General features: G+C 36.3%; 1 protein-coding gene across 4 annotated transcripts in view; it reads right to left on the reverse strand.

The window, feature by feature from the left end:
• LOC145977855 (uncharacterized) overlaps positions 1-27,101 on the reverse strand; it is a 154,619-nt gene that overhangs the window by 37,244 nt on the left and 90,274 nt on the right. The window lies entirely within an intron of this gene.

Consider the following 27,101-nt stretch of genomic DNA (forward strand, 5'->3'; position numbering starts at 1 on the left):
GCTTCAAATCTTCAACATCATATTACATGAGTAAAGAATGAGTGTGGTGATGGACACATTGTAGGCTTCATGATTGAGGTGGACAATAACGTGACAGTCGCTACATATCAAACACTGGAAACTCCTATGAGGGTCAAACTATATTAACATACTTCTTCCAATTAAAAAATATAAAATGAAGGGATATTTCAAACACCACTGAACAACAATAATACAAAGCAAAGATTTCAAAAAGAGAAAAAAAAAAGAGGTGACAACAAATCTTTGGAAATTTGATAAATTCTGCCGTATATATACAAGGACATGTGCAATACGTCCTGCAAGTTACAATCTTCACAGACAATAAATAAAATCCTATCCATTTACCCACAATAGGCATAAATAGAGATGTAAACAAAATTGACTATGATAAATATGGGAAACTTTTACCTTGGTGACTGCATACTTATTTCAGCAGCATTGATGACAGAACGGCTGTGACAATTAGCGCATATATCCAGAACGTATGAATTTCTCCACTGGATTTTCAACTGTGGAATTAAGTGTGTGTACTCTTCTTCATACTCCTCTATGTTACAATTAGAGCACAGTGAATGTCAGTTTCCCCTGATATTAATGCTCTTACATTTACTTACGTGTCATTGCAACATTGCCATTTCATATTGACCAGGAATTAATCGATGTTCCAGTATTTTACATACTTTTACAGACTTGACTGGCAGCATGTTACATACACCAACTTTCAGTCTAACCTCTGAAAGAAGTTCATTTGAATCCTGGCCTGGGCATAGGTGTTTTTTTTTTAGTCTCTCCTCATAATTTTCATTTAATCATCACTTACCCTCATTGTCACTAGTCAAAGGCGACAGAAAAGCAAAATAAAATAACAAAAATGCATATTTGGCTGAACATCCAGACGTCCAATCTCTCACTAAATCCAAATGAATACTTACTAATACCATTAGAATGACATGGATTTTTAACATATTTAAATTTTATCAATAATCAATATCCTTCAGATTCAAATTACAACGCAATACAAGTATTGAACCTTTGTCACAAGCCATTTTGTAATGGATATGAATTTTAAAGGGTGGGCTTTTCAAGTGCACAGTAATGTTTGAAAAAAAACATAGAATGAGAACTCATTGTTCTAGAGAGCTATAGTTTTATTTGGGATGGAATGACTAGGCCTCTTACCAGGAGGTAAAAGGTCGACATTCCACCTTGATACACAGATGCAATTAGAAAAAGAAAAATGGATATTTTCTCGGAAAGTCCCTTTTCTGGGAGTCCTTGCAACACCCCACAATAAACCAAAGTGAATATAAAAATTCCAAATGCAGCAGTGCTATGTACCTACCATTGTACAGTCACGGAACTTCTGGGTTGTAACACTATCATTAGGTGACAATGGGATTGCTACAGCCCAGAAGTGTCTGTGACTACTAAATATAGTTGAAAATTGGCCCTTTGGTGTTTCACTTAAAAAATAATTTCATAAAATAACAAGTATTACGTACTATTAAAAAAATGGTGCAAACTATTCCCAAATAGGCTAGCAATGGCCTATGTAAGACAAGTCCTTGAATCAATGTACCACAAAGGACCATTCTTTTGAGAAAATATTACTTTTTTTTTTTTAGATTGTTTTCTTTTAAAACTGCAAAGAAAACAGAAAAATTGAAATATCTTGATAAGATATTGTCCCAGTTTGAACCCTATTGCAAAGCAATACACAGACACACACAGGAACTTCTAAAGAAATTATTGCCATCAACCCTGCTTTTTTTAGTATTGTGTGATAAACTATTGAATGATTATCACCATAACATTATTGCATTTTAGAATATTTGTATTTTTTGGGGTTATTGCAGGGACTATATATTTATTATATATTAATAAGACCATAGAAATAACATACAGGAACATTCCAATATGGACATATGTGATAAATTTAAGTTTTCTCAATCATCTTTGATTTGAACTGGTTTACCACAATTCTTATTTATTGTACATATTTATTATATATTAATTAGACATCATAGAAATAACATACAGGAACATTCCAATATGGACATATGTGTTAAATTTAAGTTTACTCAATCATCTTCGTGGGCCTCCCCGATGGCGCAGTGGTAGCATCGTCGCCTTGTAATCAAGGGGTCCCGGGTTCGATACCCGGTGGAGGCATAAGTGGTTCGGATCCCACTTTACACTGTAGGCCCAGTCCCGATTAGCCTTACTGTGCATAAAGTGGACTTAAAACACCAACTCAATCATCTTCGTCTTCTTCCTCAAGCTGCAGTGGCATATTCTGAAAATTTGAACTGGTTTACCACAATTCTTATTTATTGTACATATTTATTATATATTAATTAGACATCATAGAAATAAAACACCAATGCATGCATGTGAGTAAAACAAAAACAGAAGTCCGCAATTTCTACATATATGAAATAAATGGTTTACCAGTGGTAAACCAGATAACATGGGAGAATATGCCACTGGCTGTGTGTATGTTGGAAAGGAGATACCATGTTAAAAAAAAAAAACATGCTTGCATCTCTCTCATTCCAAGAGGCTTATATGTGTACAGAGGTCCAATCCTATAAAGGTTAATAATTTTACATAACCAGATGTTGCTGGGGGTTTCGCATTAGGAAAAAAAAAACACATTCATTTTGAGAATTGCTTTACAAAACCACAAGATTAATTTATATATATATAACTATAATAAAATCACAGAATTTTGACTATCCTATTACAGCTCTCTCCATCAGTATCGCATCACCTCTAGTTTCAATACCCTCATGGTTTTAAAAATACAGGTAGGATGATCAATTATTTTGGGGGTATGTTTCATTAAAAAGTTTCTTGACACACATACAGAAAATATAATTTTCAACATATGTATAAAACTATGATACATTTTTAATATAAAAATTATGGACATTAAAACAGCAACAACTCCATGTGCAAATAGACAAAGTAGGAAAAGAATATTTACAAAATTTATGAATTTCTATTTTCTCATTATTTTTCATTAGGATTTTTTTTCCACTGGTTATAGAAAATCCATATTTTGATTCTGCCAATGAGGGAGGAAGGGTGGGGGCACCGCATTCTTCATACTTTTTCAATTTAATTCCAGATTTTATGTTTATTCATATCCATAGTATGCTAAGCTAATCGCTACTTTTTAAAAATAGGAGGCAGTTAAAAAGTAACCTTTATATAACAATAAGAAATCAAATATGTATAGTACAGGGTGGTTCTGCAGTTATAGTCTGCTGCATATCATAACAATGCACATAACCTCCTTGGAAGCATGCAGTTATCCATTTTGGGTGGTGAAACACAACACCGAATGAAGAGGCAGCATTTGGACATGTGTTTATTGCTTCAGCAGGTTTACAAGTAGGGCAGGAAGTTCCAGAAGTGCAGTTTCAAATTTCACTCTACAGCAGACCTCATACCAAGACTGCAGCTGTGGTTATAGCAAGTGAAACAGGAAAAATTGGCAGATAACACTCAATAAATAGTAGGATTGAATACCAGTCATGGTTTACCTCAATATATCAATCATGAAGTGCTAGAGCATCACAAAATTTCTGCTGGGTGAGTACTATACTGCTTCAGGGCACCTCATTTGCTCACTTGTAATTGTTAGTCTCCCAGCCTCGATTGCAGTATGTTCAAGTGTATCACACTCGAAGTTGGGCTGAGTGACAACACATGTATTCTCGCCACATTCAAGGTCATCCTTGAGGAATACATATAGAGCTTAACAACTAATATTGTACACCTGCAACACTATTTGGATTTGCATTCAATGTAATTTAATTGTTACAATTGAACATTATAGGGAAAACTCTTAATTTCACAGTTTGTCAAATATCACGGTATTTATATTATGAGTTTACTGCAAAGGAACGAAGAAAAATTACCAACAATGGCAACACCAACTGAAATGACAAGTCCATGATCAAATCCAATCGAAACATTGAAGGAAACTACTTCAAGCAAGTACATTTCTAAATAATAATTCTCTACATTACTAAGCAAGACTGAAACAAGATAATTTTTTAAAGTATAAAATATCCACACCAAGACCAAAATACGAGGGATGATCAGATAAAAAGAATAAAGAATACAAAGTCTACAAATTTCAGTAGGTATTTATTAGATGAATACAAAATTAACTCATGTTGATTGATTGATTGATTGATTTGCTTTATTTTACTTTGCCTTTGTGCCCCTTTTGGCTAATTTGCGAAGATGGGGATGAATGATGATATAATGAAATTGATGAATGGACACTCACAAACATCCATGCCTAGGATGGGATTCGAACCCGGGACTCCTCACATCGTAGCACGAAGTGAAACGGACTCACGTGAAAGGACACTTCATACACTACTTCTCAACGTAGTCCCTCCCCAGTTCAAGCATTTATCCCAAAACTACACGAGGTTCACGATGCCTGTCTCATAGAACATAGAACTCGGAAGTCTTGTTGTCGGTGCCCAACCCTTGCTTCATACTTGGCAACATCATCCGAGTGAAACCAGCATTATCTGAAATGCTTCTTCAAAGGAGCGAAGAGATGGTAATTGCTAGGAGCAAGCTCTGGGAAGTATGCTGAATGATGGAGCACATGCCACCCAAAACCTGCCAGGACGTAAGGGTTGGGCTCCGACAGCAGGACCTAACCTCAGTTGCTTCAAACCAATGACTTTTAAAGTATTTATGTGAGCAAACTTCATGGAGAAGAGCAATGAGTGGTCAAGTCACATCATCACCAATGAAGGTCCCTGGTGAGAGTCATGGCTTGGGCATGGGTAGTTCCTTGTGAGTGTCTTCATCAACTTCATCTAATCACAATTCCATCCATATTGTTGCAGTTGGAATAGTCAGAAAAAGTGAAGTAAAATAAAGTTTGGACAATTGATCCCTGTGATTACTTCTCCCTCTCCTTTCTCTCCCCACTAGTCATCCTGCATGAAAGAAGGTTAGGCAACACATTGAAAATTTCTACCATGGTAGAATCATGCATAACTTGTATATAGCAGTAGGTAAATTTAATCTGCAGAACATTCAAGGCACCTCTTTATCCTAAGTAGAAGGTATGCAAAATGAAATGCAATACTTTTATGGGTATTAATTAAATATTAATGTTTTATCACTTTAGTTTTGGATATTCTGAATTTTCTTCGCACTGGAAAAATATAGTCTTTTCTACCAATCATTTCTTTTATGAAGCCTAAATATATGTATGTATGTCTGTGTGCGTGTGTGAACACATTAATCAAGCTACAGTCAGAGGTATGTCCAGAATGAAGGGTGAGCTGATGAGGATATTACTCCATAATGTTTCATCACATTTCTTATCAAATATAAAGAGTTTGCTACAATCTGTTAAAAACAACTGCCATGCAGCTTATTTATATGATAATGGGAATAATGACCAGACATCCCCTGAAATGTAAGGAGGGTTGCTCATACATCATCAATACATGTCACGAGGCACTGGAATAACAGTGAGTGCACTGTAGATGTGTATACTGTTGCCAGTAGTCAAAATGAGCAAACAACGTGAGCTGAATGAGGCATGATTATCATCGACACCCACCTATTCGATCATTCCATCCGTGAGGTTTCAGACAAGTTCTAAATACCATGTGCAACAGTGATATAGTGGTGAAATAGAAATGTGAGGGAAGCTAAAAAAAATTAACCGATAGGAATCTGCGAGTGCTCCAACATGTGGTGAAGTCAAACCAACACACTTCATTGGACACTGGCCACAGACTTTCGAATGGCATTGGAAAGTGAAGCCAGTACTCATACTATCCGGCGAGAGGTGGAAACACTGGTATTCCATGGGAGAGCTGCAGCACATAAACCAATGATTACTAACCGGAATGAAGCATGTCGATTACAGTGGTGCAATAACGTCACCAGTGGTTCCTAGAACAATGGAAAAACATCCTGTGGAGTGGCAAATCACGCTAAATGTTGTGGCAATCTCATGGATGTGTGTGTAGATGTGGCGAATGCCCAGGGAGCGAATTTACCAGAACCAGCGTATTGTCCCCACTGAAATTTGGCAGGGGTGGAATCATGGGATGGGAGTGAATGAACTCAACTGGCCAGCTCAGAGCCATGATCTCAACCCCACTGAACATCTGTGGGATGAGTTATTCTGCTGGTTATGATCCAGGCCAAACCGTCCAAACACCCTGAAGATGAGAGTGACATTAGCTCTCATAAGCACGGAAGCCTGTCCGGAAATCAACTGTTTGATATCCCGAGAAAACCTCTTCACCAGCGCAGAGTTGTTCGCCATTGTGCAGAAGGAATGGAAGTGACTACCGGTTGACATATATCGCAAACTTGTAGAAAGTCTTCCTTGAAGGGTAGAGTCTGTGATAGGTACGCGAATGGCAAACCTACCCCATACTGACACCAGGCCAGCTCCAAGGAAACACATTCCTATGGGTGTTCGGTCATTACTGGCAATAAAGTGTATATATCATGATTGCAATCATGACTCTAGATGACTGATGAATTCTGTGGTGGTGTAATTAATATCTGTTCGCTGCTACAGAATCTCAATTCTTCATCTAATGCTGTTAACTTTTCACCTGAAATCTGCACATGTATTTTTAACAATGCTGATACTATCAATGAACAAGTGTATTCCAGTGCAATATAAAATAAACATTTAGTGTATGATATGAATAATATATTCATCCCCTAAAACTCATGCATTACACCATATAAAAATAAAAATTGCATATTTAGAAAAGTATATTAACAAGCAATAATTTCACTTATGAGCCAATAGAAACAAATATGTTGGTAAAAACTTTTCTACATCCAAGTCCCATTCTGAAACTATACATATATGTACGCTGAACGATCACTGCATTAGGAACAGCTGGTGGGAATCATTTTGTGAAAAACAACGCAATACGAATAGTACATGATGTCCACATCACAATTGGCTGGCAGAAATCCTGTTAGCCTCTTCTCTGCACCAGTGTCCATTTTGGGCAAATGTGGTAACGTAAGCTATTACAATCTCTGGCAGATAGTTGGGGCTTGGAGGTGTGGTGCCAGTATCTCAGAAAGTGCTGCACTTGTTCACTGTTTCCATACCATGTTATCAAAGTGTACAAAGATTGGAGGATGAACCATAGACATACATCCAGCAAAAGATCACATACTGGCTGGGAAAATGTGGTTCATCAGCGGGAGAACATCAGGTGTCACATTTGATATCTCAGCAACAGAAGAACATCAAACTTACCGCAACAGCAGCAGGAAAGTATGACAAATTTCCACAATGACCATGCAACGTTTGTGCATCAATTGGGGTTCAACAGCTGTAGACCAACAAGAATGCCCCTGCACATCATATGGGTCAAGGAAAGATGTCAATGGACCATGGACAAGTTAAGTTTCTTGTTGAACCCTGCAGATGGCCAGGTCCCCATCTGGTAAAAACAGTTTGAAGGCATATCCCCTTGTTCCACCACTGGGGTTGAACAGGCTACTGATGGCAGTGTCATGGTCTGGGGAGTATTGTCCTGGCATGCTTTAGGACCATTGGTCATCGTACCACAGCAATTGAATGGTGAACACTATAGGAACCTGCTAGTTGACCATCTGCACCCATATCTCCAAAAGGACTTTTCTGATCACTGTCCCATGTTTCAACAGGGCAATGCGAAGTGTCATCAGACTTTGATCACTAAGGAGTGGTTGCAGGAACACAACAATGAATTTACAACTGTAACCCAAATTGAACAAGTCTTGGATGTGCTGGAACAGACTGGGATCTGTTCTCACAACCCTGCAAATATGTATGCCAACTGACGCAGTTGCTGACGTGGGCATGGGTCAAGATGAACATGGAGAATGTTCGCCACTTCATGAAATTTGTTCCCCAATGCCTGCACCCTACTGCACAACGAAAAAGTTGGACCAATGCATTATTAGGTAGCTGTTCCTACTCCTAATGCAGTGATAATTCAGTACACATATATATATATATAATATTTAGTTTAACACAGTGTGTTTTTACCATCAAAATTAGTAGCAGGAATGGGGTTAAATGATATGTTGTACAGATTGCTGCATTGTGTATGGACACTGGATGATATAATTTAAGCATTGGAGTTCAAGATAAAGATATGTGTCCACAGGTGACATATAAGCATCACCAGTTGCATGGTAAAGTGATATATGCAAAATGTAGAACTAAATTTCATTATGCTACAATCATGCTCGGTAATATGTTTTGTACCTAGGGATTTGATAAGGGAAATGTAACTCTCTCCTTGGATAGTAACTACAATATTTTACCATCTTTTCCAAGCATGGCTCTTCTAAGTTCACCCAATAACAGCTTATGAAGTCCCCAGCCATGACACTTCAGCTTATGAAGTCCCCGACCATAACACTTCAATTATTGTATTATATTTGCATCAGAACATCTGTCAAGATGCAGACGTATGTTTTCACATGAAATTCAAATATCATTCTGAACAAAATCCAGGATCCGAGTTTTGTGAAAATGTTGGGGACTTACATATATTGAGTCTCATATCTTATACAATCCAGACTGTTTCCAAGCTCCCTCATGCCCCACCACCTATTCCTTCCATTTTCCCTATACCTTCAATTAAAATATTGTTTTTTGGGCATGGATAAAAGTTTCCTTACTGATAAACTATAGTGCTTTGAATTCAAAGCATGAAAGGTATAAGGGTTGCCCAAGTGAATGTGAGACACTTGTAGTAGCATCATTGTCTAAATACACAAAGCTTTGCATTGCACCAGTAGATGGAATTGTATGTCAGGATGCAAAGGAAGTGTTAAGTGTGCTGTGTGCACATGGATTCGTCCAAACAGGTCGTGAGCAGTTATTCAATAGTTGATGGCAGAATGTGTTAGTGGAGCCAAGCTCAATCGTCACATGAAGGGTGTGTCATGGTATACAGTTTACAAATTGTGTAGTGGAAAGAATGGGAGGTTACCCCACTACAGGCCCGACCTATTGTCTGTGACTACTTCTTCAGCCTACTTAAAAAGACAAAAAATGCTCTAAACTAAAGGGTTATGAGTTTGCTAATGATGTTGAGGTCCGGGATGGCGTTGAAGATGGTTCTGCAGCCAATCACAGATGTTTTTCACTCAGGGTATTCACAATCTAGTGACATGCTGGGACACTTGCTTGATCCAACAAGGTGACTATGTGTGGTGGATATATAGCCCCCGTATCACTTTTACTTCATGTATGTTCACATATTCCAAAAAATAAACAATGCCAGATAAAACCAGAAGTCTCACTTTCATTTGGATGAGCCTCTTACTTCATAATTCACTACAACCCTCTAATTTTTGTGTGCAGAGAACAGCTCTTTTCATTGCTTACAATGAAAAATTCTCTAATAAATGTGCACTTAATGGTCGTGTCTAGTAACTGTGCACTGTATTCTTCTACACTGACAAGCTGTTGAAGCATACCGGAATTCAATTTAGTTTTTGACAACTACTTTTGCACTTGCAATGCAGACACAGAATTAAGATAAGCTGACCAATTCTCAATGTGAAAAATCGAAAAGTGCAAGTCGTAGTGTTGCTTGTACGCAAATGTTGAAAACTGAAGCTGTGCAATGGGACACATGCCATTTAACAACTCACAATTCCCTAGACATACCATGTTTAGAAATCAGATTTAAGTTTTCAACATAACAATAATCTAGTAGTTTAAAAAATTAACATGGTTCCTTTTGTTATGTGAATTATATTTATTTACCAAATTAATTATTATACAAATACCTTTTTAGCAAATGTGATTATTGTACAAGAAAGAGAACAAGATACAGAAATATTTTTCTGTTCATGCTTCATTGTACAATGAGAAATGGGAGAGCTGTAAAATATGAAGCTGCTATCTGTAAAAGGAAAAATACAAATTAAAACAAACACAATATAATATTCTGTGGTTCTATCATAACTTAAAATGCCTCAACTTTGGCTAGCTAACATTATTTTTATGACAGATAACCTTACTACAATGTTCATTATATGCACAGCTACATTCTTGAATAAATATGTTAGTAAAATAAAAAACATGGTAACACGTAAAAAAAATTCTTACCTGGCATATTCTTTAAGTTAAAAATCATAGAATCTCCACACTTCAAATGAATGAATGACAAAACATCAGCAATAATTGAGATGTGTGTCACTGAAGACACACAAATGTTCTGTCAAGAATAAGTTACATAAAACTATTCTATAATTACCTTAAATAATGAACCTAGGAAAAATTACTTACCTTTACATACTAAAAAAATAATGAAACAACTACATACCATAAATAGAGAATATTTCATACCTGATACTTCACAAATGAAACATACTTAAAGTATACAAACACAAAAACCTACTATGTTAAACATGGATACACACTATGATAAAATAAACTGGCTTATGCAAAGTTGAACTAGGGTTTTTGTATTTTTCTTATTTTTTTTATTTTTGCCATTGTCAGCTAATCGTGATGAATGATAGATGAAAGAATGTACACAGGGTTGCTACAATTTTTTTATTATGAAATTCCCTGACAATTCCAGGCGCTCCAGTCCAAAAATGATTTTTTTCCAGACATGTTTATCATCATGATTTTTGCTTGTGAACCTTGTGTTTTTCAATTAAATATATAATCCGTTAATTATTATGAATATTCAATGTCACAACTTTCACAAGAACACGTGAAAAACGAAGAGTCAAATGTAAAATTACAATCAGCATCAAATGTATTGGGTGCTACAATCATGTGCATCTAGCCTTCAGGCTAAGGTAACAGGGGTACATTATTTCACCATTAGAAAACTCCAAAATACAAAAACAACAGAAAAAGTTCATGAACCATACAACAAAAGATAAATGTAAAGTGTTCCCCTGTGTTTAGCACCATGCCATGAAGGCGTATAGGGGGTGTGGGGGTAACGCCCCACACTTTCTTGATCCGGTCATGAGTGATGGTGATGTGATCAGCATCACGCCCCTGACCACCTTTACCCCGCCCCCCGGTTTCCCCCAGGTACCCATGTTATTCGACGCTGGGTGGGCACTGGGGCAGCTTCCATCCTTAGAAAAGTTCCCGGGTTTGAACCGGCTGGGGATTGAACCCGGGACCTTGAGCATGGTAGTCAGACACATTACCGACTGAGCCACCGCGGCCACATTAACCATACAACATTTTTCATTTTTTGTTGTTGTTGCATATAGGAATGCTATAAGAAATGCCAACAAGACTAAGATCTATAAAATAATAGACGATAACCTCATCTTCACCACCCTTTCCTAAATTATGATTACACTGACAATGTACTTTAGTTATCAATCAGATATCTGGACTGCAAGTTTTACTTTGATATTCTTTCCAATATCTAGTTTTATAAAAGTGAAAATTTATTACAGAAATTTGAAAAAAAAACATAATTTTGCACAACAATGAGAATCATAAGAACGAAAGTGACAAGTTTTTAAACTGAATCTATTTTGGCAGTCGAATCACAAGAACCGAATCCAGAAGGGGCAGTGAACTAACTGCTTGTTTATTTTGCAACTTTTTCTCTTGCAGACTCCAAAATGCATGTAAATTGCAGACGATCTGCAAAATTCCCTAACATTTCCCTGATAAAAAAAATTCCCTGATGTTTTCCAGGTTCTCCAGACACGTAGCAACCCTCACAATGGAACGAACACCTATGCACATGGCAGGACTCAAACCTGACATTTATGATGGAAAGATCATAAGCAAATCATTCAACGACTGTAGCAAGGTGCCAAGATGAATTTGGGAAAACAAGGGGGTGGAGAAAGCAAACAAACATATTCTGCACTACATGTAAATACTTACAATATTTGCATGTTTGTTTATATTCTCATTCAGTTCTTGTGCTCTAAGTTTACTGTTACTATCAACCCCCTCCCATTTTATACCAGGTCATTCAAGACATATTGTAAACAACATATCACTTGTAAATGTCTTCATTGTTGAGCTCCTACATATGTATTTGACTGTTCTCACACACAAAGATCCTATATTACTTTCATTGGCAAGTTCCTAATAAAGTCCTCTTAGTATGGAAATGCTATCGGGGTAAAGATGTATGGGATTTTACATTACAAAAAGCTAGAACTTGGATATGCACTTAACAAGAATCAATCCTATGCAAAGAAAGGGTAATTAAGAATGGACCTAATGTTTAACGTGGGATACAAACCACTATGTGCCTGCACTGGGTATTGAATCAGAGATCCCTTGATTACAAGATGATGACATTACCACTACAGAATCAGACACACCCCTTAAACAGAAAGCTACTGATTAATTACTCCACTAATCTGGATGTACCACTTATTGACAACGCAATTACTAATTACGCTCTATTACATGACTGAATTTGCAGTAATATGTTATTTACAGAAATTACAAGGAAGTAAAAACAAACAAAATAAATATTATTCTTTGGTTCTGGATTTGTGTAATATGTTTACACAACACATATGCTTTCTTTTTCCAAGAGAGTAGAAACAGAGTAGAAACAGAACTTCATGAATGGTATGTGAAACATTGTTGTTTTTACTACTTTTACTACTACTAAAGTCCGCCCAGGCCAAAGAATGTACTTGAGGAAACCCAGCTTTTCCGCCTCCAGTTCAAGGGGGTAAAAGAGGTTGCTACCGATTGCAACACACGCCTGATTTTTGTCCAGTCATGCACGACACCTCTTCCTGTCAACCCCCCCCCCCCCCCTTTCCGCTCACATTTCAGGGAGAGGCAGGAAATCGGAGACCCATTCGCTTGCTACATGGCGGCAACCATCGCCGTGCTTGGCTTTGATGAGGGTGCCACCTGTTTCGAAAATGACCCAAAAAGAAAAATTTGGCAATGCAGAATACCACGAGAATTCCCCCTCACCAGGGCAACTGGACAAAGCTGATTGGTTCAGTGGTTCATGTGACCATCCATGGTTCTCGACAGAAGACAAAAATAGAATTTCCAAGCCCATTCTTTCGCCAGAACCACTTTAGCCTGTTCCTACAAAGACAATCTCTATAAAGATAAACATGAGCACAGATTGAAGATGGAAAATACAATGAGTCTCGCTGTAAACTTGGCCATGGAGTGGCAGCCAGCTTACCAGGCGGTTGGAGCATGTCTTTCGGCATTTAGACACACAGCTTTACACCGACTTTGGCACTGGTTGCATCAGTGCTTCAGTATCCAGACAGCTGGTATCCACTTTGCACATGTTTGTGAAGTGTTAACGCTGTTAACAAGTGTTTTAGATTGTTTTGTTTTAGTTTCTGTATTACTGGTGCTTTTCAGCAGGTCGCAGCAGAATTTCCATTTGTTCCTTTTCCACACACAGGGTGTGTTCGAAAACTTGTGATGTATTATTTCTCTTGTAGTCTACGGTTATTACAAGACAAATAATTGTACAATGCAAGCAATGCATACATACAGAAAAATTGTGAAGTATTGAAAGAAAATCCCAGAAGAGATATTGAAGCAATTTAGGAAGAGGCCATTGTTGAATCGCTTTATAATGTGAGTAAAGGTCTAAATGCTGGCAGACGTGCTCCCACCACCCAGCAAGTTCTCTTCCACTTCTTGGCCAACTTTACCATGGGGCTCACTGTACATTTAATACATTACTGACCAGATAGCTTATTGGATTTCACATAACTAACCGTCACAAAAGGGGAAAAGATGACAAATAGTGAGAATGAAGATGTGAATGTTAAACTAAGAATAAATGTAAAAAACTGGCAAAATTGAAATAGTGTTATTTAAAATCTTGAAACAAATGTGATTTTGAAGCTCTCTTTTCTTGATTCTGCACACATCTCACAGTCATATTCCTTCTCATAAGTTTCTGTACCAATATAAAATGCCAAAGGGGAGGTAGAGAATCAGAATGTTTACAAAAAAATTGTTAATCACAAATATCGGAATCGTACACAGAAAAAAAAATCAGCATGCACATTGGAATTGATAAATTTGCTCTTTATCATATCTCTACAACTACATAATGTTTTTTTTCTTTTTATATATATTTCTTTTCTACTTCCACTACTTATACAAGATTAGAAAAAACAACTGGAATACACTACCGAGGATCTGCTTTCACATCATACTGCAATTTCCATAATAAACTACTACTCTTCCTTTCTTGCACTTGCACCACTTTTGTCCAATTGTCCATTGTAATAAAACACGGGAACTACAGAACTTGTCCAACTGCCAATCACAATAAAACTTTGGAACGCAAGAACTTGACAGTTTTGTAATCTTCATTACTTGCTGAATATTTTCACTTTCTAGTTTAAACTTTATGGTAATGCATTCTCCACAAATACATCTTCACAGGATACAGAAGAATCATCGTAAAGCAATAAGATTTCTTGTAATATGTGTTCAGAGAAATTTTTAATTTTCCAAACCCGAGATATTTTCTATTAAACATGAGCTGTTTTTCCGAACACACATACAGGATGCAAATTAGGCAATTATAAAACACACACACAGACATGACAGAAAGTTTATGTATTCTTAAATAATTAATTCTTCCCCTCATTCACATGAACCAGGGTGTCTACAATTTCACAAAAATACTTTCCTGATTAGATTTCCAGACCAGATTATCAGGGCAATTAATGCTCATGAATATGTATATGAGACTGTCAATATACTTAGCTTAAATTTACATTTAAATCATCCCACATATAACCAAGATTAGCACACGAAACTAGAGAATTTATATTAAAGTCCCTAACTGCTACGCAGTATATCAAGCTAAAATATAGTTTGTCCACACAACAAATTTAAAATGTAACTTCTCTATCACCCTTACACAAATTAAAATTAAACAAACCAATTGGAATTTCAAAACAATCCAAACCCATGAAGATATTTTGCACAGTCCAAACATGGTGGTAAGCCAGTTAATTGATTCGTTTAATTTTATTTAGCTTTTCTGCCACTTTTGCCCAATCGCGAAGATGAGTGATGTGAAATTCTGAAGGAACACACTCAAAGAACACCCATGCCCAAACCAGGATTCCAATTCTGGACCCCTGGCATTGGACTGATTGATTGATTTAGTTTATTTTACTTAGAGTTTTGTGCCTCTTGGCTAATTTGCGAAGATGGGGATGAGTGATGAACACAAACAACCAAGCCCGAGCAAGATTTGAAACCGGGACCCTTGGCATCGTAGCACGATGTGCTAACCACTCGGCCACAGGGTATGGACCCTGGCATTGGAGAAAGCAGAGCTAACCACTCTGCCATGGAGATCAGCGATAAGCCAGTTATAAGAGTGAAACTGCATTTCTTGTTTAGCATAGGGACAAGCAACCATGAGTTCCAGGTGTAAGGAGCATCACTCCTTTCAGATGTTCCTCAGTGGATGAGTAGCACATGGTGTAGTAAATTTATCCATTGTTGAAACTGATTTTTAGGCACTCTTTATTTTGAAGAGTTCTACTACAAAAATGTCACTTTTCTAGAAACAAGTAGATTTTCCTGGTGTTCCAGGAAAGTGAATTCCCTGACTTTTCCAGACTGGTAGACACCCTGTAAACCTGCCCAAGCAAAAATTTCACATGCATGTCACACACTTAAGACTTGCTACATATATTTATCCACAGCATTATTGATTTTGCAGATCTTACAATATTCCTTCAAAATTATTTCCTTGCAATAAGTAACATGCATAACAGGTGGGAAAAGATTAATAAAGTCCACAAATGATGTTAATTTATTGCATGTTTTGAAAGGATACAGAGTATACACACAAGTACAACGTGCACAACATTCATGTTTACGGAAGAAAATAATTATGACCTTTTGTCGGGTGAGGTTGACAAAACAGATGGGAACCATGTGCTTGATTTTTTAAAAAGTAATACATTATACTATTGTAAAAATAGGTTGCACATTATTATCTGAAAGAGAAATCTGATCATAACACACAATTCAAAAAAGAATAAATTATCATCTAGCACACATATTTTTAATAATTAATCGGTCAGCATTCTGAACTTATTTGAAACTAAACAAGGTGTTTGTGTGTAATCCAACATTGCTTCTGTGCTCTCTCTCACTCACTCTCCTCTGAAGTGCATATAATACTGAATGCAATTTGGGTACCTGCTGTTCATTAAGTTTCAAAATTAAGAGTATAGTAGGGAAAATTATATGTGTTATACTGTGCAATAAATAGGGTGATGGGTCTTACAACTACTTCCAAAATGTACAGTCGACAAATATAAATACAGGCAAATTTTCCATCACCATGTTCATTCACTCTTTTCTTCAACAAAATTGGTACAATTGATTTGATTTGGTATATTTTACTTTGCTTCTCTGCCTCTTTTTGGCTAATTGCGAAGATGAGGATGAGTGACGATATGATGAAATTGATGAAGGGACAAAGAACATCCATGCCCAGGACAAAATTCGAATGATGTGCTAACCACTCTGCCATGGAGATAGGAAACATGTAGTACAAGAATTGAAACATAAGTACCTAGGAGGGTCACTATTTATATTTTGAGCCTAACAATGAAAAAACAGGAATTTGGCATTGAAAACTGCTTTATTGTTTTTCGAAGTATTCTCCTTTATGGTCAATACACTTTTGCATTCGTTCGAACCATTTGTCAAAGCAGTTTTTCCAATCTTCTTGAGACACCTCCATAATATGGTTTTTGAATGCATCAATGGCGTCTTCCGCCGACGAAAATCGTTGACATTCGGGAACAAGAAGAAATTATTGGGTGCCAAATCAGGACTGTATGGCGGATGACCCATCAATTCGATTTTTTGACTGTTCATAAAGTCGGTTGTTAGACGAGATGTGTGACAGCTGGCATTGTCTTGATGAAGAATGATCAGACGGCATTTGTTTGTTTTCCATATTTGACCGAAGACCTCTGGCAAATAAATTGTTGTGTACCTGTCAGAGTTGACCGTTCTACGTTCCTCTAAAGGCACAGTTGCCACATGACCAGTTTTCCCGAAAAAACAGGCGACCATTTGTTTCGATGTGCTTTTGGATTGGGTTCATCTTGAAACACCCATTTGGATTGGGTTCATCTTGAAACACCCATACAGTCGACTGCTGTTTACGTTCTGGCTCATATGCATATATCCATGATTCGTTACCTGTTAATGTTATATACGTCTTTTGAAGCACCACGATTGTATTTATTGAGCATTTGTTTGCACCAATTGACGCGAGCGTCTTCTTGAGTTTTTGTCAAATCGTGTGGGATCCAACGAGAACATACCTTTCTCACATGTAATATTTTATATATGCTGGTGGAACTAATGCCTATGGTTGCCTCAATCTCACAGTATGTCACATGACGATCTTGCAGTATTAGGTTTTGCACAGCATCAATGTTTTCTTGAACAACAACTCATTTTGGACGACCTTCGCGAATCTTGTCGGTGAGCGAATGGCGGCCACGATTAAATTCGTTATACCAGCGTTTCACAGTGGCAAAGGATGGGGTTTCATCGCCAAATGTGGAAGTAAGTTGATCGATGCACTCTTGTCTTGATAGTCCACGTCGAAAATCGTAAAAAATCATCGCACGAAAATGTTCACGAGTTAATTCCATTTTATTGTTGTCGCGCAATCTCCAAGGCAACATAAACAACACAAATCAAGCTATTGACAAAACATTTGAAGTACCTTATGGTCAATAATGCCAGACGATTCCGTGCAAACGTCAAATCGCGCCTAACTTCAATCAGTGTTGCCAAGGCTCAAAATATAAATAGTGACCCTCGGTATAAGCTGGAACAACAATCTCTACACCAGTCAAGTACAATTCATCCCTTAAAAACACACAAGGCAGAAGAAAAATAAACTAAGATAGCTCTGGACAATATGTCTGTTATCTTTGTAGCCTTGCTTTCTCTGGTATCTGTTACCAGAGTAAATTAATCAAAAGTTGCTAGAACAAAGACCAAGTCAGAAGGTGGGTGAAAGAAACTGCCCTACATGCCCTGCTGCTTCAAAGAGCATCCATCTCTTTCTTTATCCGACACTGAATATGGTCTTTGAAAATAAATGAACACTTCATGTTATCACCCTCACTTGTTTATGTAAGATTTTAACATGATGTTGACGTGTCTTCAGCCTCACTTCACCAATTGAAAAACTTTTAAGAATACATTAATAATAAGCTGCAAAACAACAAGCATTACTTGGAAAAGATACCAAAATATCAAAAGTTTTATGCAAATAACAGTCAGAGCAGAGGATTTTCTGTGCACAATGCACATCCCCATCACCAAGCTAACAACAAGCCCTCTACTCTAATACTATAATACTCATGCATATTACTTTGGAGTATAGACGCCTCAAGTCAAATACTACAAGTGAACATGGGTCAACATGAAGATTACATTCCAAGTCATAAATTCCATACTGAACTATTCCTATTTATATTTGTATGATAAAAATTATACTATTCAATGTTATTTTAATGAAATATTTCATGGAGAAATAAAAGTCTGAAATAGCACTGATGAGTCAGCATTAGAAAAGCCTGAATAATTACAGTAGAGCGTCGATTATCCGAACGTCGGTCAACCGAACGACCGCTTAACCGAACTGTGTACTCGCTCACTTTCAGATATCTGTAATGAAAAAAGTACGTGACTTAGCTGCTCGTAAGCGTGTAGGCTTGCTTAGACAGACCAAAATAAAGGATTTTTTTAAACGTTAATTTTGTGTACTGTGTATTGTTCATGCAAAATGCGTATGTAATATGTACATATTTTTGTTTAATAAACTGTACCAAATACTATATATTCCTACTAAAGTTGCCTTTGTACGTTACTTTGTAATACATACTTAAAGAGATGCCTGTTTTTATGAATAAATTTACTGTACAGTACTTCTTTTTGGCAAATAAACATGTACAGTTCGATTATCCGAACAAACCAGTTTTCCGAACACCCATGTCCCCCAATTACTTCGGATAATCGACGCTCTACTGTACTATGAAATATATTGGCATACATACCTGGAATTATATTCAAGAGATCTTAATTCAAATCATAACACAAACCTAACAAAATAACATTTTGCAAGTCACATGGAAATTTGCGAGAAGATACCTTTATTCATTCTTCATAAATGTCAATACATTTTGCAAATGTCTTCTTTCATATCTTTTGTTTTCCATAGCACATGTAAATACAAAGTCTGTCCAAATAGTATCCAGTAAGTTAAATTAAAAAAAAATAGCCTTCCTAGGACAATGGTGATATAGTTCGCTCCAATGAACTTCCCTTGGTGACCTCACACACAGTGGTGTCCTTTCTACTTTTCAAAACAGACATGTTCTACGTTGAGGATAGCTATTAGCTGCCCACTTGAATTCTCCTTAATCCTGACCAGTCTGAAATATCGTTCCTTTCAGTGGTGTTGGGGGAAAAACAGTCCCAAGAAGACAGATCTATGTGATGTTTTCTGACGAGAAACCCTGCAGGTCACCTGAAGAATGGGCCGGTGTAATATCTGTTCTGTTCTTTCTGCATCCTTCATCTGCCAAAGAGCCTTGACATCGTTCTCTTGATTTATCCTCTGGCCTCAAGAAGTGTACTAATAGTGGACAATGCCTTCACAATGCGTATATTTTTTTAAAAAATTGTTTCAACATAGATTCAACTTATCATGCCTTCTAGACATAGATATTCTGACAACTTCCATTCAAAACACTGGACTTTTTGCTTCAGAATCAGAATCGCAGATTTTTTGCATAAATTTGTGTCAATGTTAACACAGACTTCCACACATTTTGGCAAATAAATTCCCTGGCTTTTCTAGGTTTCCAAGGCAATCTTAGAATAAATTTTGAGACCATTCTGAGATTTTTAACACAAATAAACAAAGTTTAGAAATAAATGAACAAAAATAAAAACATTTTTACATCGAATATCTTCCCATCAAGAAGTGGGTACGAGAAAGAGTTAAATTTATTGTCATTCCTAAATTCTGACAAGTAAAAAGTCCACTTCATTTTCTCCAGTTTCTAGATTTTGGATATTTTTTCTCCTACATTGATTTCCAGGTTAGTGGGAAACATGTAACAGTATGCTCTTCCGACAGGAGGCACGGAATAAATTTCAGCACAAGTTTCATGTCACTCTGAAGTAATAGTCACCAGATCATTTAATCCTTGGACCATCAATCACAGATTATTGTTGATTCAATATTTTAGTGTGTTCTTTCCAGAACATGGGATTACTATTATTGGATTCCCAGCCATATTTGATACATCCAAACTTTACTGTATCTGGACTTCACTTCTTGATCAATCCAATATTTCCCAGAAACAAATGTTCAAGTTTGAAACCAAACTTAATGCAGGGTCACTTATCTACTCAATTGGATATTGTGAAAGCAATAATCAGAAGCTGGACCAAAATCCCTGCCATCAGTGCAGGAAAATTTCCCTCTGGAACCCTAGACTGACAAATTCTGATGTATTGGATATGCTCCATTTTTGCCTTTACTGCCACTGCCATGAATCCTGGATTATTTGTCCTCAATTCATTTGATAAATCACTTTTATTTTAAGTGGTTCATAAAAAGGTAATGCTACATTCAATTAATTCCCAGTGGGCATCGAACAGTGAGAAAACAATTATGAGAGCTAATTAATAAAAGGAAACAATGGGGTTTACAAAGCCCGGAAATAGATGCATACAGGTATGTGAATACCCATGTTATCAACACACTATTTTATTCAGGTATAATGAAATTTACTGCCATTTTGATATTTATATGTACTGTATGTTTATTCAAACTTCAACACTATGTATCGATCATATATGTAACAACTCACCATCATTGTGTAGTAATTTATTGATTTAGGTTGTTTGTTCTGTTTTTCTCCTACTCAAGCTCCCAATTTAAGGTTGAAGAATAACAAAGTTTCTTCATACATTGTACTTCTTTACACTGATTAATTTCCAATCTTACTTAAAATTGATTAAAACAATATGAAATCAAAATAACATATTTCTAGGGATCACTCAAGACCTTTTACAATTTATAATTTTATGTCTTATTTTACATCGCTTTTCCGCCTCTCGAGGCAACTATGCAATGTGCTCAGCGATCTTGGCGATTATAAATATATCTTGACAAAGGTCTCCCCCCACCATCCCGACCCCCCCCCCAAAAAAAAAGGAATCCCAAATATCATTGAACATGAATAAATGTAAAACATGCATCTTGTCTCTTATCTGTAACGGATATTTAGTGATCTTTGGTGGAAAGATTTGAAGTTTCACTGTTAGCAAGTAAAAGGCAGGTAGGTGATTTCAAATTTACCACTTATCATTAGCATATGATCTAATATAAAATGGCTATGCACTTAACTTTTGCCACTATCATCCCCTTTCCTAATAATCAAGAAACATAAAATGTACATGTAATGGTTAAAAAATTTAAAATATTTTTCTTTCTAGCCACTGCACGTGTATATTTTAATTATGAAATGATAAACATAAAGCTGAACTTTAATACATTAGCTCTTTAAAAATGTTTTTGTAGTTGGAATATAAAAATATGATAATCTGTAAATAAGTTGCAAATAGCTACAAAATGTAAAAAAAAATTAAGTTTATTATTAAATTTACATGTTCTGCTATTTCCCATTCCAATCAATACAAATGTATTTATCCCCCTGCTTCACCAGTATCCTGATACCTGTAGCATAAAAGTTCCTGGCTTTCTATCTCCAATTCACACCTCACACTCAATATCTTCACATTATCGGTTCTCACAATGAGCACACTAGTTGGAAATGCAAACTATCGTGCATTATACTGTGGGCTAAATCATAAGAACATGCTAATGCAGTTCTGACTGCTCCACTCTGCAAATTTGCTTCTATCACAATCTCAACAGGGTGAACAAGTTTGTGTTTATTGGTATTTTCTTTTAGCATCTTAGAGGCAAAAAATTAACCAAATTGTGTGCTTCATGTGAAAAATACTTCTCACAGTAAACAAGAAAAAAATTCTTTACAAATATACTTTGCAGGAAGTCCAGAAGCTCATTATTCTTTGGCTGTACTCTCCTCCAGCACAGTTGCAATTTTCAATTATTTTGTTTAGGTAGCATCTGCAACCTGTAACCATGTTGCACTGTAGTGCCATTCATTGACAACTTTCAAACCTTACTATTTTCAGATATCTCATGACTGTTTGTGATCTATCTTTTCCTCCTACACATTTAATTTGATTTGATTTAATTTATTTTACTTCACTTCTTGTGCCACTTTTGGTTAATTTGCGAAGATGGGGATGAGTGATGATATGATGAATAGACATCACAAACCTCCATGACCAAGTCAGGATTCGAACCCAGGACCCAACCACTCCGCCATTGGGGCCGGCCCTACACATTTGAAAGATAATTATTATTTAATACTATGTCATGCTGTAAGAAGACAAGTTGCCTATTTCAAAGAAAAATCCTAGACTGACAAATCTCGTAGTCACCTTAAAATGTGCCTTTTTTTTTCCTACAGGCTGCACCAAAAATTCTCTCACTAATATCTTTTCATACCATTTGTTTTTCTTATTCTATTTTATGTAATGCATTATCGCATGCTCTCTTCATCCTCAAGATGACAAAACTGAATTCTATGTTTTTCAATCCAAGAACTGTATAATGCTGGGCATAGCATTTATTGTTTAAAATGCTTGGATGCTTCTCACATCCAAGATTCTGTTGTTCAGTTTCACCCAGGAGAGATCGAACAAAAACTGCTCCCTTGAATGGAATGGTCAAAAGAATCTAGGTGAAAATTTGAATAAATCTGCAAAGGTCAGTGAAGTTAATGGCTACTGAATTTGGCATATTCTCTCACTCTGTTTGGCGAATTTTGAAATCAATGCTTAAACTTTGTCCTTGCTCGACCCCAAACCCTGACAAAACATATGGATGATATGAAGACAACCCAAATGAAGAAATGCTGAAAGCTCATTAAGCATTGTTGTGCAGCATGGTATCCCAATTGGCAAGTCTTTGTTCACAATTGGGCAGTTTGTGACCAATCAAAACAACTGGATCATATTTTCATGTGTCCAAGTAACCAATGATAAAGGCTGTATGATGTTGAAAGTGGGCATCAAAATGTGACGTTTGTAATCCTCTATGAAAAGATTCCTCTCATTGCTTTGCTGTCGACCGTGGAGTAAAGTGAATAGAAAAAATACTATGAAGCAAGTTCTTCCCCGAGCCAAATCCCACTTCGGAAACAAGTCATGGGAATTCCAGCATGACTCTGCTCTGGCACACAAGGTGAAGACTAACAGTAATGTTACCAGAGTTCATTGGTAGCACAGAATGACTCCTTACAGCTCACATCTTAATCTGTTCGGTTTCTCAGTGTGTTTCGTTCTGAATGCCATGGGCTACAAAAGAGATCAAAGCTAATGGCATCTTTTCAAGATTTAATCATTGTGTTGTCTATAAACAACCTTTAACAAACTGCTTAACTTATTGTCATAACTAGGGACCTTGATTTTTTGTAAATGTGGTAACCGAAAATGTTAATTGCTGCAGAAAAGTGTTTATGTATGTACGTTTGTATAGCAAAATAAAGCATATTTGGCACAGAATTTGGCCTTTTGCAAATTTCAACGCATTTTATGCACAAAAAACTAATGCAAAAATCTAACATTCTTGTGTTTCAGGCTTACAAAAATAAAGTTATATTTATGCATGTATAATGTGCATATTTTCCAAAAGAAAACTATGGTGTTATACATGGAATAATTCCAACAGCTACATGGAAGTTTCTCATGCTTTTGCACTTCCTATCGGAACGTTTCTGGACCACAGAGCAAACTGGTTGGGTTCTGCATCTACTGTCACATCGGAGCCGTAACGTCAGTACTTGTCACATGAGAAAAGTTTTGCATTACGGAGCATAGTGGCATGATTTTGGTGGAGATCAAGTGCACACCTGCCATCAGATGGGAGCTACATCATCAGTATTTGTGGTGAACAAAGTGGTGCGATTTTGGTGGAAATCGAGTGAACACTTAGCATCACACGGCAGATGTAACTTTGGTATTTGTTGCGCAAGAAATATTTTACATTACTGAGCAAAGTGGCATGATTTTGGTTGACATTGAGTGATCACCTACCATCAGATGGGAGCTACAACATCAGTATTTGTCACGCAAGAAACAAATTGCATTACTGAGGAAAGTGACAATTTTCAGAGATCAATTTTGCACTACCATAACATTGGAACCATCTGTATTTATTGTGCGAGAAATAATGGAAAATAACTTCCTCGCAACTCCTTTCCAACGTATGGAACAGGCATAGGCCATGTGACCAACAATTTAAAATACTTAGTCATTGAAAATTTGCTGTACTTTTTGTAATATTTAAGCAATCTCAATGAATTTTGCTATACCTGTACATTATCGAATAGGATTACTATGTGCCAACTCAGAATGCAATGTAGGCACCGGAAGCATCCACCAGCTCCTTCCAACGAACAGGGATGGAATCCAGGTTCTTCTGTAGGAATTCCTTTCGAACATCCAGATACCGTGCCTCAAATTGTTCTGCAGTATACTTCCTCCTTTGACTGACATTACAGGAAAACGAAGTCACAGGGCATGAGGTCTAGTCTTCTGGCAGGCCATTTGTGAGGTCCTAATCATCCCAGCCAACGTCCCAGAAAATTGGGGTCCAACCAGGCCCATATGGTAAGTGCGAAGTGTGGCAGCGTGCAGTTTTGTGCACATATGTAATCCTATTCCTTAACGTATATGTACAGAAACTTTCATCAAGATTGCTAAAATATTACAAAAACTACAGCAAATTTTTATGCCCAGTTACTTCTCACACACACTGTAGTTTAAAAGCTCAATGAAGATATAATTTTAGGTACAATTAGCAGAAAAGTGTGCTAAAATTTAAAAAAGGGGGAATTTTGGTAAAAGTAACATCGCAATATAAGAAGAATGCTATTTTTGGAGGGAAAATGCTGAAAATAGATATCCCTATTGTGGCAGCAACTTTTATTTGTAAGATCAATTGGCACCCCCTTTATCTTGGACAATAATCACTCCAAACAATTAATTGGTCGCATTCGTAACAGGTACATACTACTGTGATTTTTTTATTTAGGTTTTTGTCTATTTCATGGCACATTGCAATGCTGTCAACTGTTACATGATTCTACTAACTATATTTAATCATGAGTGAGCTGAAGGTTCAATTACATTCCAAATACTAAAACATTCTTAGTAGTTTGTTTCCGGAAATATTTTGCTACATGAAAAGTGTAGCAGGAAGGATTCATCTACACTTATAACTGCAACGTTATTCTCTCACCAATGTGTTGTATATTCCAGGCACTACAACTTCAACCACAGACAGACAATATGTACCTAGAATTTCATAAAAATGTACACATCAAATAAGTTCTTGTAAGGGGAAAAAAAGCGGGAAAAACACCTAACATTTAAAATTCCTTAAAATAAGAAATATGTGATAATGAATTTCTTCCATGCTGTTGATTTCAAAATTGTAATAACTCTGCTCATCACACAAATTAGCAAAATATTCCACGTGGCCAAAAAAATGAGATTATTTTTATCTAGGTCCTATCTACATATCCACACGATCCTCTACCAATTTCAATCATTTCCGATTTATCTTTTTGTAGAGGAAGACAAAAAAATGATCTTTCTTCCTTCCAGCTTTTTTTCTTCACATACATCTAAATATACATATTATACATGCTCTATTCACAAATCAAGCATAAGCTGGAACTAGCCTTGTAGTCACTCAATCTTAATCCAACAATAATCAGAATTTGCTACAGAAAAATATGCAAAAATGTCTTGTATTTTGGTCATACAACATTGAATTTCTACCTCTTTAGGTAAACTGTAACTTAACTAAAGACAGAATTAAGTAAATTCTCTCGGGCATTGAGTTTCTACATCTAACTTTCCTTGTAGTTTATTGTAAATCTGAATTATTTACTGCACACATTAAAAAAGTTATGTTTATGAAGAAAAAACAACACAGACTTCACCTATCCTTTCACATTCTCACTTTGCTACTTGTTTGCAAACCATTAACCAATGATAATACTATAACTAGTAGTACAGAAGCAACTATGACTATGCTAAAAAGAGATAGCTGTTAAATGCTTAGATAACTATACAATAATATATGGTTTTTGTTACAAGTGCAAATTTCCCATATGCTAAATGTTTTTCCTTGTGCAATAACCTTTCCGAAACTTTCACAATGACCTCTACTGCACTATACTTACAAGATATGGTAAAAACTCTGAAGTTGGTATCAATTCCTCAAGAAGCAATAAGCAGATATCCTTGAAATGTGCAAGTCAGTATCAACAACCACAAATATATTATCACCCTAGATGGCACACAGGACAGAATACTGATTTGAAATCAGTTTGGTTTGAATGCAATGAAAAACTTTCTCCAGCGATGCACATTCTACGTGAAGTTGAATTAGATTTTATTGCATACTCTTTACATTACTTCTTGCAAATACAGTCAGTAACATTTAATAGCAAGATTTTATCCAAAACAGAAGTTTACATTGACCTCAAGTAACAACACTCGATACTGAAATAAATATTGAATAAAATACATGCAGACACACTGTACCTGGAAAAGAATTTTCTTTAGAATGTGGATCATCACACAAATGACTCTACAATTACTCACCCTGTGTTGCTTTCTTAACTTGTAAATAATATAAATTTCTTGCTGGAGTATGGTTTTTGGAAACTACACATAGAAAGTTAAAGCAAGACTTGCTTTAACAATGAGCCAGCATTATTTGTAGAATAGGAAATTCAAAATTAACAAATGATAAAAAGAAGCACTAGGTTACCTTGTGAACTTTCACACATTAATTTGTCTGTTTACTTCTCCTGAGAAAGTGCCA

The sequence above is a fragment of the Lepisma saccharinum genome, chromosome 1, assembly GCF_977018435.1.
Source record: "Lepisma saccharinum chromosome 1, izLepSacc3.1, whole genome shotgun sequence".
Classification (NCBI taxonomy): Eukaryota; Metazoa; Arthropoda; class Insecta; order Zygentoma; family Lepismatidae; genus Lepisma; species Lepisma saccharinum.